The 10,676-nt window shown below is 48.0% G+C and overlaps 1 long non-coding RNA gene across 1 annotated transcript in view; it reads right to left on the bottom strand.

The window, feature by feature from the left end:
- Positions 1-232: 232 nt before the first annotated feature.
- LOC106531406 (uncharacterized) overlaps positions 233-10,676 on the bottom strand; it is a 43,066-nt gene continuing 32,622 nt past the window's right edge. Inside the window, exons 2-3 of the long non-coding RNA XR_001311904.1 lie at positions 2,127-2,232; positions 233-585 (exon numbers count right to left, since the gene is read on the bottom strand). This is a non-coding gene — a long non-coding RNA (uncharacterized LOC106531406). The remainder of the gene's footprint in view (positions 586-2,126; positions 2,233-10,676) is intronic.

Here is a 10,676-nt window from a genome sequence, read left to right as displayed (position 1 = left end):
GTCATGTTCGGAGGCAGAAGGGGTTAATTCGGAGCAGTGAAGGAAACCGATGAAAGCCAACAGAAACATGCATTGTGGTGTAAGATCTACGAACGGAGACGTATGGCCGGAGCGCAGGGTGAGGATGCAGCATGTGAGGAGATCGGTGGTGAGTGGAAGACGGTGTGGGAGTGAAGGGGGCTCCTGCTTTTTAAGTCATTTGAGCAGCATGGCTACGTGGCTGTGGCTAAGGGCTGGACAGGAGTTGCCTGTGGCCAGCTTAAAGAAAAAAATTGATACCTGAAAGGTAGGTTCGGATGGTGGAAATGCGAATTCGAAGAATGGAATGTGAATGGGTGATGAAATGACAGATGGACATGGTATGGAGAGTGGGAAAAGGTAAATTGTACGTTACGTGGTATGATTTGATGCTGAGCCAGCCTGTCAGATATGCCGAGAGGGTACGAAGGGCGAGGCTGTTGAGGATGGCTTGTTGTGAAACGTGGGAGAGGCCAGCAAGCTGCGGAGTCACTTGAAGATTGTGGCTGAAAACGGAGGGACCGGTGTCGGATGAGGGTCTGCTGTAGGCACCAATGCCCTGAATTTCTGAAAGGAGAAACGAGAGAACACGTCAGCAATGCGGTTATGATAGCCTAGAATGTGAGCTGCCCTGAGCAGAAACTGATGTTGAGCTGAAACTAGAGTAAGTCTGCGCATGAGTTGCACGATGACTAAGGAATGAGAACGACCTTTGTTAATTAATTTGACTACAGCTGTGTTATCGGAATGGATGAAGATGGAGTGCTGGGACCATTCGTGCCCCCAAAGGAGAGCTGCGATGACAATGTGATACAGCTCATACAAAGCAGAAGAGGGAGAGGCCGAATCTGGTTGCAGGGAGTCAACCTCCAGGGGCCAAGTGGAGGCAAACCATCTGCCTTTGTGAAAACCGCCGAACCCAATGGAAGGGGTGGCATCTGTGTAGAGGTGAATGTCGTCTGGATGGGAGATTAAATCATTGTAAAAGAAAGAGATGCCATTCCAGGAAGATAGAAAATGGTGCCAGAGCTTCATTTCCATCCTGCAGGCACCGTCAAGGGTAAGACGACCATGGAGTGATAGGACGCTGGCAGCGGTGGATAAAAGATGGGAAATGAAAGATTTCCCCTGGGGGATGATGCGGATGGCATAATTTAGGTGGCCGAGAAGAGACAACAGCTGATATTTGGTGCAGGAATCTATGAGCATGAAGTTAGAGAGGATCAGGGTGATGCGATGCACTTTCTCGGGAGGTAGGGAAGCCTGAAAGTCTAGGGTGATGCCTAAAAACTCCAATGAAGTAAGAAGACCGATTGTCTTTTTTTCGGAAAGAGGAACGCCTAGATCTGAAAAGGCATGGGTGAGAGTGCAGAGCCCTGAGCAAGGTGAAGAGGAGGGAGGGGTGATGATAAGAAAGTCATATAGAAGGTGGAGAACGTAAGGGAGCCTGAAATTATTAAAAAGGATCCAGCAAAGAGCTTTGGACAGTGAATCAAAAATCTTGGGGCTACTTCGGCAGCCGAAGGTGAGCCGAACTGCAAAGTAGTAAGTGCCCTTCCAATACACGCCAAAAAAAGCACCAGAAGTCTGGGTGAATGGGCAAGACCTTGAAAGTGTTAGTAATGTCCGCCTTTGACAGCCAGGCTCCCCTGCCCGCCAGATGAATGAGGCAGATGGCGTGGTCGACGGTAGCGTATTGCATAAAAAAGTCTAAGAAAGGGATGAGACTATTAATGCTTGGCACGTGGGACCCGTGAGGGGTGGATAATTCAATGATCAGCCTCTTCTTGCCTGAGTATTTTCGGGTGGCAATGCCAATGGGGCTGACACGAAAGACGGAGAAGGGGGGATGGCTGAAGGGACCAATCATGAATCGGTCCTGGACTTCTTTAGCTAAGAGAGCATCAACTATGTCTGGCTCAGAGAGGGCAAACTGAAGGTTGCCGCAGTGCTGGCTCAGAGAGGGCGGACTGAAGGTTGCCGCAGTGGGTGGTGCGATCTGGGAGGGTCACTAGACCCGGGTGAAAACTAAAAGTGAAGCCATGAATAAGAAACTCAACGAAATCCCGATCAGGATAGTGTTTTAAGGTGGAGAGTAGAGCACTCACCTTAATGGGCGTGGCCAGGTGGCGTGCTAGTCAGGTGGAGTTGTGTGGACAGGAGGACCGGGTGTGAGCACCGCCGCAGAAGAAGCAGGTGTGCAGAAATCTGCAACTAGAAACAGAGCAGCCCAGGTAGTTGAAGTTGTTGCACACCATGCGGCCGTCTTGGTAGAGGATGGGGCGGCCGTGTTTGTCGATGCCCCCGGGGGGAGGGGCAATGGGCCTGCGCTTAACAGGAAGGGACTTGGGGATCGGGGGAGGGGGTGGGGCGGTAGGAGACAAACGTTCAAAAACAGAAGGGCCACGTGTGGCAGAGGACCGAGAACGGAGGGGCATGATAATAGTGCAGGCGGTGGCGGGGTGTGAAGGAGCACCACAGAAACTGCATGTAATGGAAGCTCGAGCGGCAAAGACACGGCAATAGAGCTCTGAGTCCAGAGCATCCCAAAAGGTCCCCTGGTTAAACTGGGCTAACCGACCTGCTGCCTGAGTGGCAAAAAGGACATGATACTCATAAAAGGCCGTGCCTCCGAAACGGAGTGCCATATCGAGCACGATGGAAAGACAACCGTCGAGCTCTGAATGGCGGTCAGGGAAAAGGGAACAAATTGTGTCCCTAAAGAGTGAGAAGGCCAAAGCCAACTCAGCTGGGGTGAGTTCCTTGGAATGGGAGACTGAGGGGTGGCCTAGTTGCTTGGGCCCCTGGTTAGTTAGCAGCTCGCGAGGCAGGCCGGAGTGGCTGAGGGAAGGCTGAAGGAGTAAGGCCAAATCAACATAACTGCCATTCAGAATCTGCTGGCACTGAGCAGGGGAAACTGGGGAGGGGCGAGTCAGGATTGGGGGGGTGGCAAAGTGGGGGTACAGCTGTGGATAGAGAGTAGTGGTTAGAATGATGGCAAGGAACATAGGATGTCGGGAGAAGGGGATTGGGGAAGGATAAGGAGAGAAATGAAGGCACAGGAGGTGTAAAAGGGGGCCCCAAGATGGCCGGTCGTTGAGCCGGGGCTGCAGATGATAAAGGTAGGGATGAAGGAGGTGGATGAGGAGCTTGAATGTGCTCACTAGAAAAGGGGAGGGGAGCGGAAAAGGGTTGAGAAAGAGATGGGAGGGAAGAAAAAGAGACAGGGGATGAAGGGATGAATGAACGGAGGGGATGAGTGAGGCCTGACCGGCCTGGGGTTGAACGACAGGGTCAACGTGGGTGGGTTGGGATGAGGAGGGTAAAAAAAGAGAAGGTACAGAAATGACAGTGGGTGATACGATCTGACTCCCACTAGGGGGAGCTGTTGGCGCTGGCATGGACCCGGTTGGAGTTGGGGCTGTGACGTCACCACTGAAGACGGACGCAGAAGTAGTCTGGTGAGTGGGTTGTAGCTGGATCGTTGGAGCTGGGTGCCGATTTTTGGATGGCTGAGCTGTAGAAGAACATTGAAGATGAGTTGAGGTGAGCAGCTGAAAGAGGGTGGACTTGGAGGAAGAACAGTTGAAAGGAATTCCTCTGTCCTGCAATGTGCTATGGAGCTCTGCTGTGGTCCATCCAGCGGGGGTGAGGCGGCTTGTGGGTGCGGATGAGGAACGCCGTGCCCAGGTGGGTGCACCGGGTCAGGGAGAAGCGGGATGAAGAGGCCGACTGGAGCGGCGGAGGAGCCCGCTACCATGGGGCTCGGCCTCGGACTGAGGAGTGGCGAAGGGTGGAGGCGCTGGAGTTGATGTGGGTTGAGAGGAGGATGGGTGCAGTGGGTAGGGCTGTGAGAGGGCACGCCAGTGAGGGATCTGCCTGATGACAGAAGGTGGGGGAACTTTGCAGGGCGGTTGGAAGCTGAAAAGGGGGTCGTCCGAATCGGAGGAATCGGGATCCCGAAAGAGGACGTCCGTTGAGAAACTCTGTCTTTTCTTTCTTTTCTGAAAACGCTTACGCGGTACGAATGTGTGTCAAGACAGCGAACTAAGGGCAGACGCCAGGTGAGGCGAGTTTAAATAGATGACGACTGATTGCTGCAGATGAGAGGCGTGGTCCTGCTCCCGAACCTAAGTTAATGTCTTAACTTCATTTCATGCATAACCGCAAGTGACAGAAACATGTCCGTCCATCCGTCCGTTTTCTTCCACTTATCTGGGATTGGGTTGCCGGGGCAGCAACCTAAGCTAAGAGACCCAGACTTCCTTCTCCCCAGCCACTTGGGCCAGCTCATCCGGGGGAATCCCAAGGCGTTCCCAGGCCAGCCGAGAAACAGTCCCTTCAGCGTGTCCTGGGTCTTCCTCTGGGCCTCCTCCCAGTGGGACGTGCCCGGAACACCTCACCAGGGAGGCGTCCAGGAGGCATCCTAACCAGATGCACAAGCTACCTCAACTGACTCGTCTCGATGTGGAGGAGCAGCGGCTCTGCTCTGAGTCCCTCCCGGATGACTGAGCTGCTCACCCTATCTCTAACCCCGGATTTATACTGCATGCATCTCCGCTACGCTCCGCTCCACTGTGCAGGTCGCAGCTGTGCGTTTCAAGTCCAGTTTACACCACCTCCGCTCCGCTCCGGTCCAACAGACGTGCAGGAAGCAGATCGCGCGATAAATTGAGTGATAAATGTGGAAGTCACAGCAAAAAATAATTAATTCTGTGAAAGACGAACTCCAAACACAGCTAAAAACAAGGATTTAAAGGCTTTTGATATCTATGTTGAAACTGTCTCGCTGTCGGCTTTGTGAAACTTCTGATTTCAAAATAAAATCCACGTGTATCGTGTGTGTTCACATATGCTTCATGCTACATGTTTCCATCAGCTTCCCAAACAGAACAATACATTCTGACAGCATTTGTGTAGAAATATATCCGTATATTTATTAATATAGCTGCAATTTCGACATTATTCCGACAAATTATTCCGCCGACTTATGTCTTATTTTGAAAATACGGATGTTGTGCTCGTGTCTTTTCCTGTTGGTGCGACGTAATCTTTAAAAATTGACTCCGGCGCTGCTCCAGCATCTGGCAAAAATAGGATCTGTTCTATATTTGACAGATCGCCGTCTGCTCACCGCCGCCCTGCGCAGCTGTGCGCAGCCAGTGTAAACACTCTCATTGATAATAATGGGTGTGTATTTGCTGCGGAAATTGGACTGGAGCGGAGATGGAACGCAAGTAATGTAAATTGGGGGTAAGGGAGAGCCCAGACACCCTACGAAGGAAACTCATTTGCTGCTTGTATCCGCGATCTCATTCTTTCGTTCACTACCTAAAGCTCCTGACCATAGATGAGGGTAGGAACCTAGACCGACTGGTAAGCTGAGAGCTTYGCCTTCTGGCTCAGCTCTCGCTTCACCATGACAGATCCGTACAGCACTCGCATCACTGCAGAAAACGCACCAATGCGCTTGTCGATCTCCCACTCCATTCTTCCTCATTTGTGAACAAGACCCCGAGATACTTAAACTCCTCCACTTGAGGCAGGACCACCTCCCCGTTCCGGAGAAGGCACCCTACCAGTTTCCGGCTCAAGACCATGGTCTCGGACTTGGAGACAGCGATCCTCATCCCAGCCGCTTCACACTGGGCTGCGAACCACTCCAGTGAGAGCTGGAGATCACGACCTAATGAAGCCAATAGGATATCATCCCCAAAAAGCAGAGACATGATCCTAAGGTCACCAAAACGGATCCCTTGAACACCTTGGCTGCACCTAAAAATTCTGTTCATAAAAATTATGAACAGAATCGGTGACAAAGGGCAACCTTGGCCGAGTCCAACTCGCATTGGAAACGAGTCCGAGTTACTACCGGCAATGCAGACCAGATCTGGCACCATTCGAACAGGGACCAAACAGCCCATATCAACGGGCCAGGTAACCTATACTCCCGAAGTGCTCCCCTCAGGAGTCCCTGAGGGACACGGTCGAATGCCTTCTCTAAGTCCACAAAACATGTGTAGACCCCTAGATAAAATTATGAAAGAAGCGTTTGATGCTGCAGATGTGTTTTTCCGTTAATTTAAAAATAAAAGTTAGATTGTTGCTGCTATAAAGACATGCAGTTGTCCACCAGGATGGATGGATGTGTCCAAATTCATGTCCATGTTTCAGTCTGGAGTGCTCTGGGTTGGAAATTAGGTTTTGACTCTGCAAAATGACATTGGGATCAAATACAGAGCAACAAGTCGCATGGATGGAGAGTTCTGGAGTCCGCTTTCTCTCACATGAAAATCATCAAGTCCAACAACAGATCCACAAAGACTGGTGATCATCTGGAGACCTGCTTACACCTCAACCAAGTCATACTGCCTACCTATGAGACCCTGGCCTCCTCTCAGTGTCAGAAGTCCCACTAAGGTAGACATACATTTTTTACATTTTTTATTTATACATTATTTTTATATAGCTTGCAGACGGGGTGGTGGTCCCCCTTTTTAAATAGGGGGACCACCACCCCTGTCTGCCAATCCAGGGGAACTGCCCCTGATGTCAATGCAATATTGTGGAGTCGCCTTAAGGAACTCCGGGCGAATCTCATCCAGCCCCGGCGCCTTGCCACCGAGGAGATTTTTAACTACCTCAGTGACCTCGGCACCAGAGATTGGAGAGTCTGACCCAGGGTCCTCAGGCTCTGCTTCCTCATGGGAAGACGTGTTGGTAGCAGGGCTTAAAATTCTCCGTCACTACGACGGATTTCCTTCATTTTGAACGTGCCCAAGACGGATTTCCGTCATCTGTAAAAATGACAGGAAAAAATACATGGGTTGTTTTCTGTTCTCGTTGAAGCCGTTCGATCTACAGGATTGAATGGGCGATGCTTTCAATAAAAACACATGAACCCCTCATATTTATCCAATGAAAGCAGAGCAGGGCGGGTCTTCTGAGGCCGGGGGCCAATGACGTGTATACCTCACTGCCCCGGGCAGACTGTGAAGGTGAAACCACACCAATAAGCCTACAGCTCATGTCGGGAGCAGGGATGAGCTCCTCTCCTCCTCACCTGCACTAAACATGAGGCACTTCTTTCCGATGGCGCAGATGTGTCGGAAATAGACAAAAAGGAAAAAAATTAATGGAGGTGGGCTTGGCTAACCGAAGTTGGGGAAGATGAAAAACCATTCAGTTCATGGTGTAAAAAACTCAGACTGCTGGTACTGTATGAAATTCAGTTCCCCGGTGAAAATCTGTTCCCCCTGTTTTGGGAGGGCTGGACCAGTGATTCTCTCTAAGGTTAACTAGTAGGGGGAGGGCTGGACCAGTGATTCTCTCTAAGGTTAACCAGTGGGGAGAACAGATTTTCACAGGGGAACTGGATTTCGTACAACACCGAGAGTCTGCATGTGCGTCATTTGCCATAAAAAATTGTGTATGGGAGCAATGGCAAAAAAGTATTAATACTCCACCAGTCAGAAAGACAACACAAAGCTGCTGTTCGTGCTCTGCAACACATCTCCATCCTACCTGGTGCAACAGCATCTACTAACCAAGCACGTGTATTGATGGCGGACCGTGTGTGCCAACAGAAAGTCAGCATATGCACTTTTATGGTGGTGCATGACTTATCACTTACTTTGGCGCAGCCATTAATGGAACTTGTAAAATCTATAGCGGATGATCGTAGCGCACTTTCCAGGATGAAGCTGTCCAACACACACACACGTCCTACCTCAGCACACATGGCATTGCTGCACAGTTCAAAAGAGAGTTGTCTGCGAAATTACAGACGAAGATGTTCTCTCTAAATGCAGATGAATCAACCAATTCAAAAATGGACAGGATCCTAAGTGTTCTGGTCAGATTCTTTGATGAAGACATGAGCAAAGTGTTTATCTGAAAAAGGGGGGTCTGGATATGAAAAAATGCTTATGACTCAGAAACTGTTCAATATCAAAGCTTCAGATTTCTTTTGTTGTTTAGCTCTGATGAAGCTCTATACATCAGGCCCACCAATCAGTGCCCCCCACCCCCCGAACCCCAACTTTATCTGAAAAAGTGGGGTCTGGACATACAAAAATGGTTAAAGCTCAAAAACTATTAAACATAGGAGCTTCAGATTTCTTTAGTTGTTTAGCTCTGATGAGGGACTATCCTTCAGGTCCAATGCCCGCCCCCTCCCAAAAAAGGCCCCCACCAAAACCACTACAATTTTGGGATGCACCTAGTAGCACAACATTTATTAGGAATAAAGGCTTCTGAGTTCTGGTGCATTTGTGCGTGCGGGGGTCATTATGTTACCACAATGCAGTATCTAGTTCAGGGGTGCCCATCCTTTTTTGAACCAAGAGCTACTTTTGAAGTCGGCAGTTTGCAGAGATTTACTCATCCAGTCTCAGTATCAAAAAACAAATTTTTTCGTCTCCCTACTTCTTCAAAGTAAATAAAACAGAAAATAATATGTTGCTAGTTTTATTTGAAGTATTGTCAAACAAAACTATCTACTTAACCATATACTGTATTTACCTACAAAAAAAAGAAAAGATAAAATCCTTACTTAACTCCTGACAGAGAAACAGAAAGTGATGCTCGAACAAAAAGGATCAATTTTTTTACCTCCTTCAATTAGTACTCCCTGTAACGTGCAAGCTATGAGGGCTTGGAAACCTGTCCAGTGCGGGAACCGCAGAGTCAAATAACTTTGGAGCATGGGAACTCGTCTCCATTTATTCAAAGAACTCTCCTCTCTTTCTCTCCATACGGGGCAGGAAAAACAAAACAAAAAACTAAAGTCTAAGCACACAATATGAAACTCTCGTTTATACTATTACAAAAAGTGACTTATGATGGTGCAGATTCACAGATCTCCAACAACTATTTCAAACCTCCATCTCTGTGCAGCATGCAGGATGGTGTCATCTGTAGGTTTTGAAGAGCTCAGTCCCTCACTGGTCCAGAATGCCGGCTCCAGACTATTCAAAGGGTTCCACCTGGTTCACCACCTATAAACAAGACACACACAGCCACGCTAGGTATGGAAAACAAGGGCACACCCAAACTGCAAAATAAATAAATAAATAAATAAATAACACAAAGGTGCCAGTCAATGTATAAGACACTAGACTGGTCTAAAATGTAATAAAAAAACAACATGCAGACACATTGTGACAAGTCTAGAGGAGACAACTTTTTATGCAAGCTATTTAAAAATAATGTATAAATAAAAAAATGTAAAAAAATATATGTCTACCTTAGTGGGACTTCTGACACTGAGAGGAGGCCAGGGTCTCATAGGCAGGCAGTATGACTTGGTTGAGGTGTAAGCAGGTCTCCAGATGATCACCAGTCTTTGAGGATCTGTTGTTGGACTTGATGATTTTTTATGTGAGAGAAAGCAGACTCCAGAACTCTCCATCCATGTGACTTGTTGCTCTGGGTTTGATCCCAATGTCATTTTGCAGAGTCAAAACCTAATTTCCAACCCAGAGCACTCCAGACTGAAACACGGACATAAATTTCGACACATCCATCCATCCTAGTGGACAACTGCACGTCTTTATAGCAGCAACAATCTCACTTTTATTTTTAAATTAGCGGAAAAGCACATCTGCAGCATCAAATGCTTCTTTCATAATTTCATCATCGCTGAAAGACGTGTGTTGAGGCAGGTACGGGGCTGCATTAGCATAGCAGCCTTACCTTAGGAGGGGAAATCCATCTTGTAGCGTCTGTGCATTCTTTGGAAAGAAATGTTGTTCCACGTTATCCTTTTTGGACAAGCCAAGGCAGCGCCCGAATTACATATGAGTCCTCTTCCCACTCCAGGTGAAAATAATAAGTTTTTATTTGCTTCTTAGCTGTCTTTCGTTCATCATTTTTTTCCGCCTCACTGCCATGTTTTAACACATGACCCTAATCTCGCAAGACCATGTTTGGAGTGCTGTTTCACAGCACCCAAAACTAGTGAGACTGAAACGCATTCAAGAATGCAATGTTAATCAAACGTTGACAAGTGTGGGTTCAAGAATGCAATGTTAAACAAACGTTGCAAAGAGTGCATTGAAGACTGTTGTTTAGCTCTGATGAAGCTCTATCCATCAGGCCCATCAATCAGTGCCTCCCCCCAAAACCCCAATTTATCTGGAAAATCGGTATCTGGACATAAAAAAAGGGTTATTGCTCAAAAACTATTAAACATAGGAGCTTCAGATTTTCTTTGTTGTTTAGCCCTGATGAAGTTCTATCCATCAGGCCCACCAATCAGTGCCCCCACCCCCAAAGCCCCAACTTATCTGAAAAACAGGTGTCTGGACATGCAAAAATGCTTACAACTCAGAAACTGTTCAACATAGAAGCTTCAGATTTCTTTTTTTGTTTAGCTCTAATGAAGCTCTGTCCATCAGGCCTACCAATCAGTGCCCCCCACCCCCAATTTATCTGGAAAATGTGTATCTGGACATACAAAAAGGGTTATTGCTCAAGAATATTAAACATAGGAGCTTCAGATTTTCTTTGTTGTTTAGCTCTGATGAAGCTCTATCCATCAGGCCCACCAATCAGTGCCCCTACCCCCAAACCTCCAATTTATCTGAAAAAGGGGTGTCTGGACATGCAAAAATGCTTACAACTCAGAAACTGTTCAACATAGGAGCTTCAGATTT

This window comes from Austrofundulus limnaeus, unplaced genomic scaffold (genome assembly GCF_001266775.1).
Source record: "Austrofundulus limnaeus strain Quisiro unplaced genomic scaffold, Austrofundulus_limnaeus-1.0 Scaffold628, whole genome shotgun sequence".
Taxonomy (NCBI): domain Eukaryota; kingdom Metazoa; phylum Chordata; class Actinopteri; order Cyprinodontiformes; family Rivulidae; genus Austrofundulus; species Austrofundulus limnaeus.
This window is presented reverse-complemented; position numbering and strand designations above follow the sequence as displayed.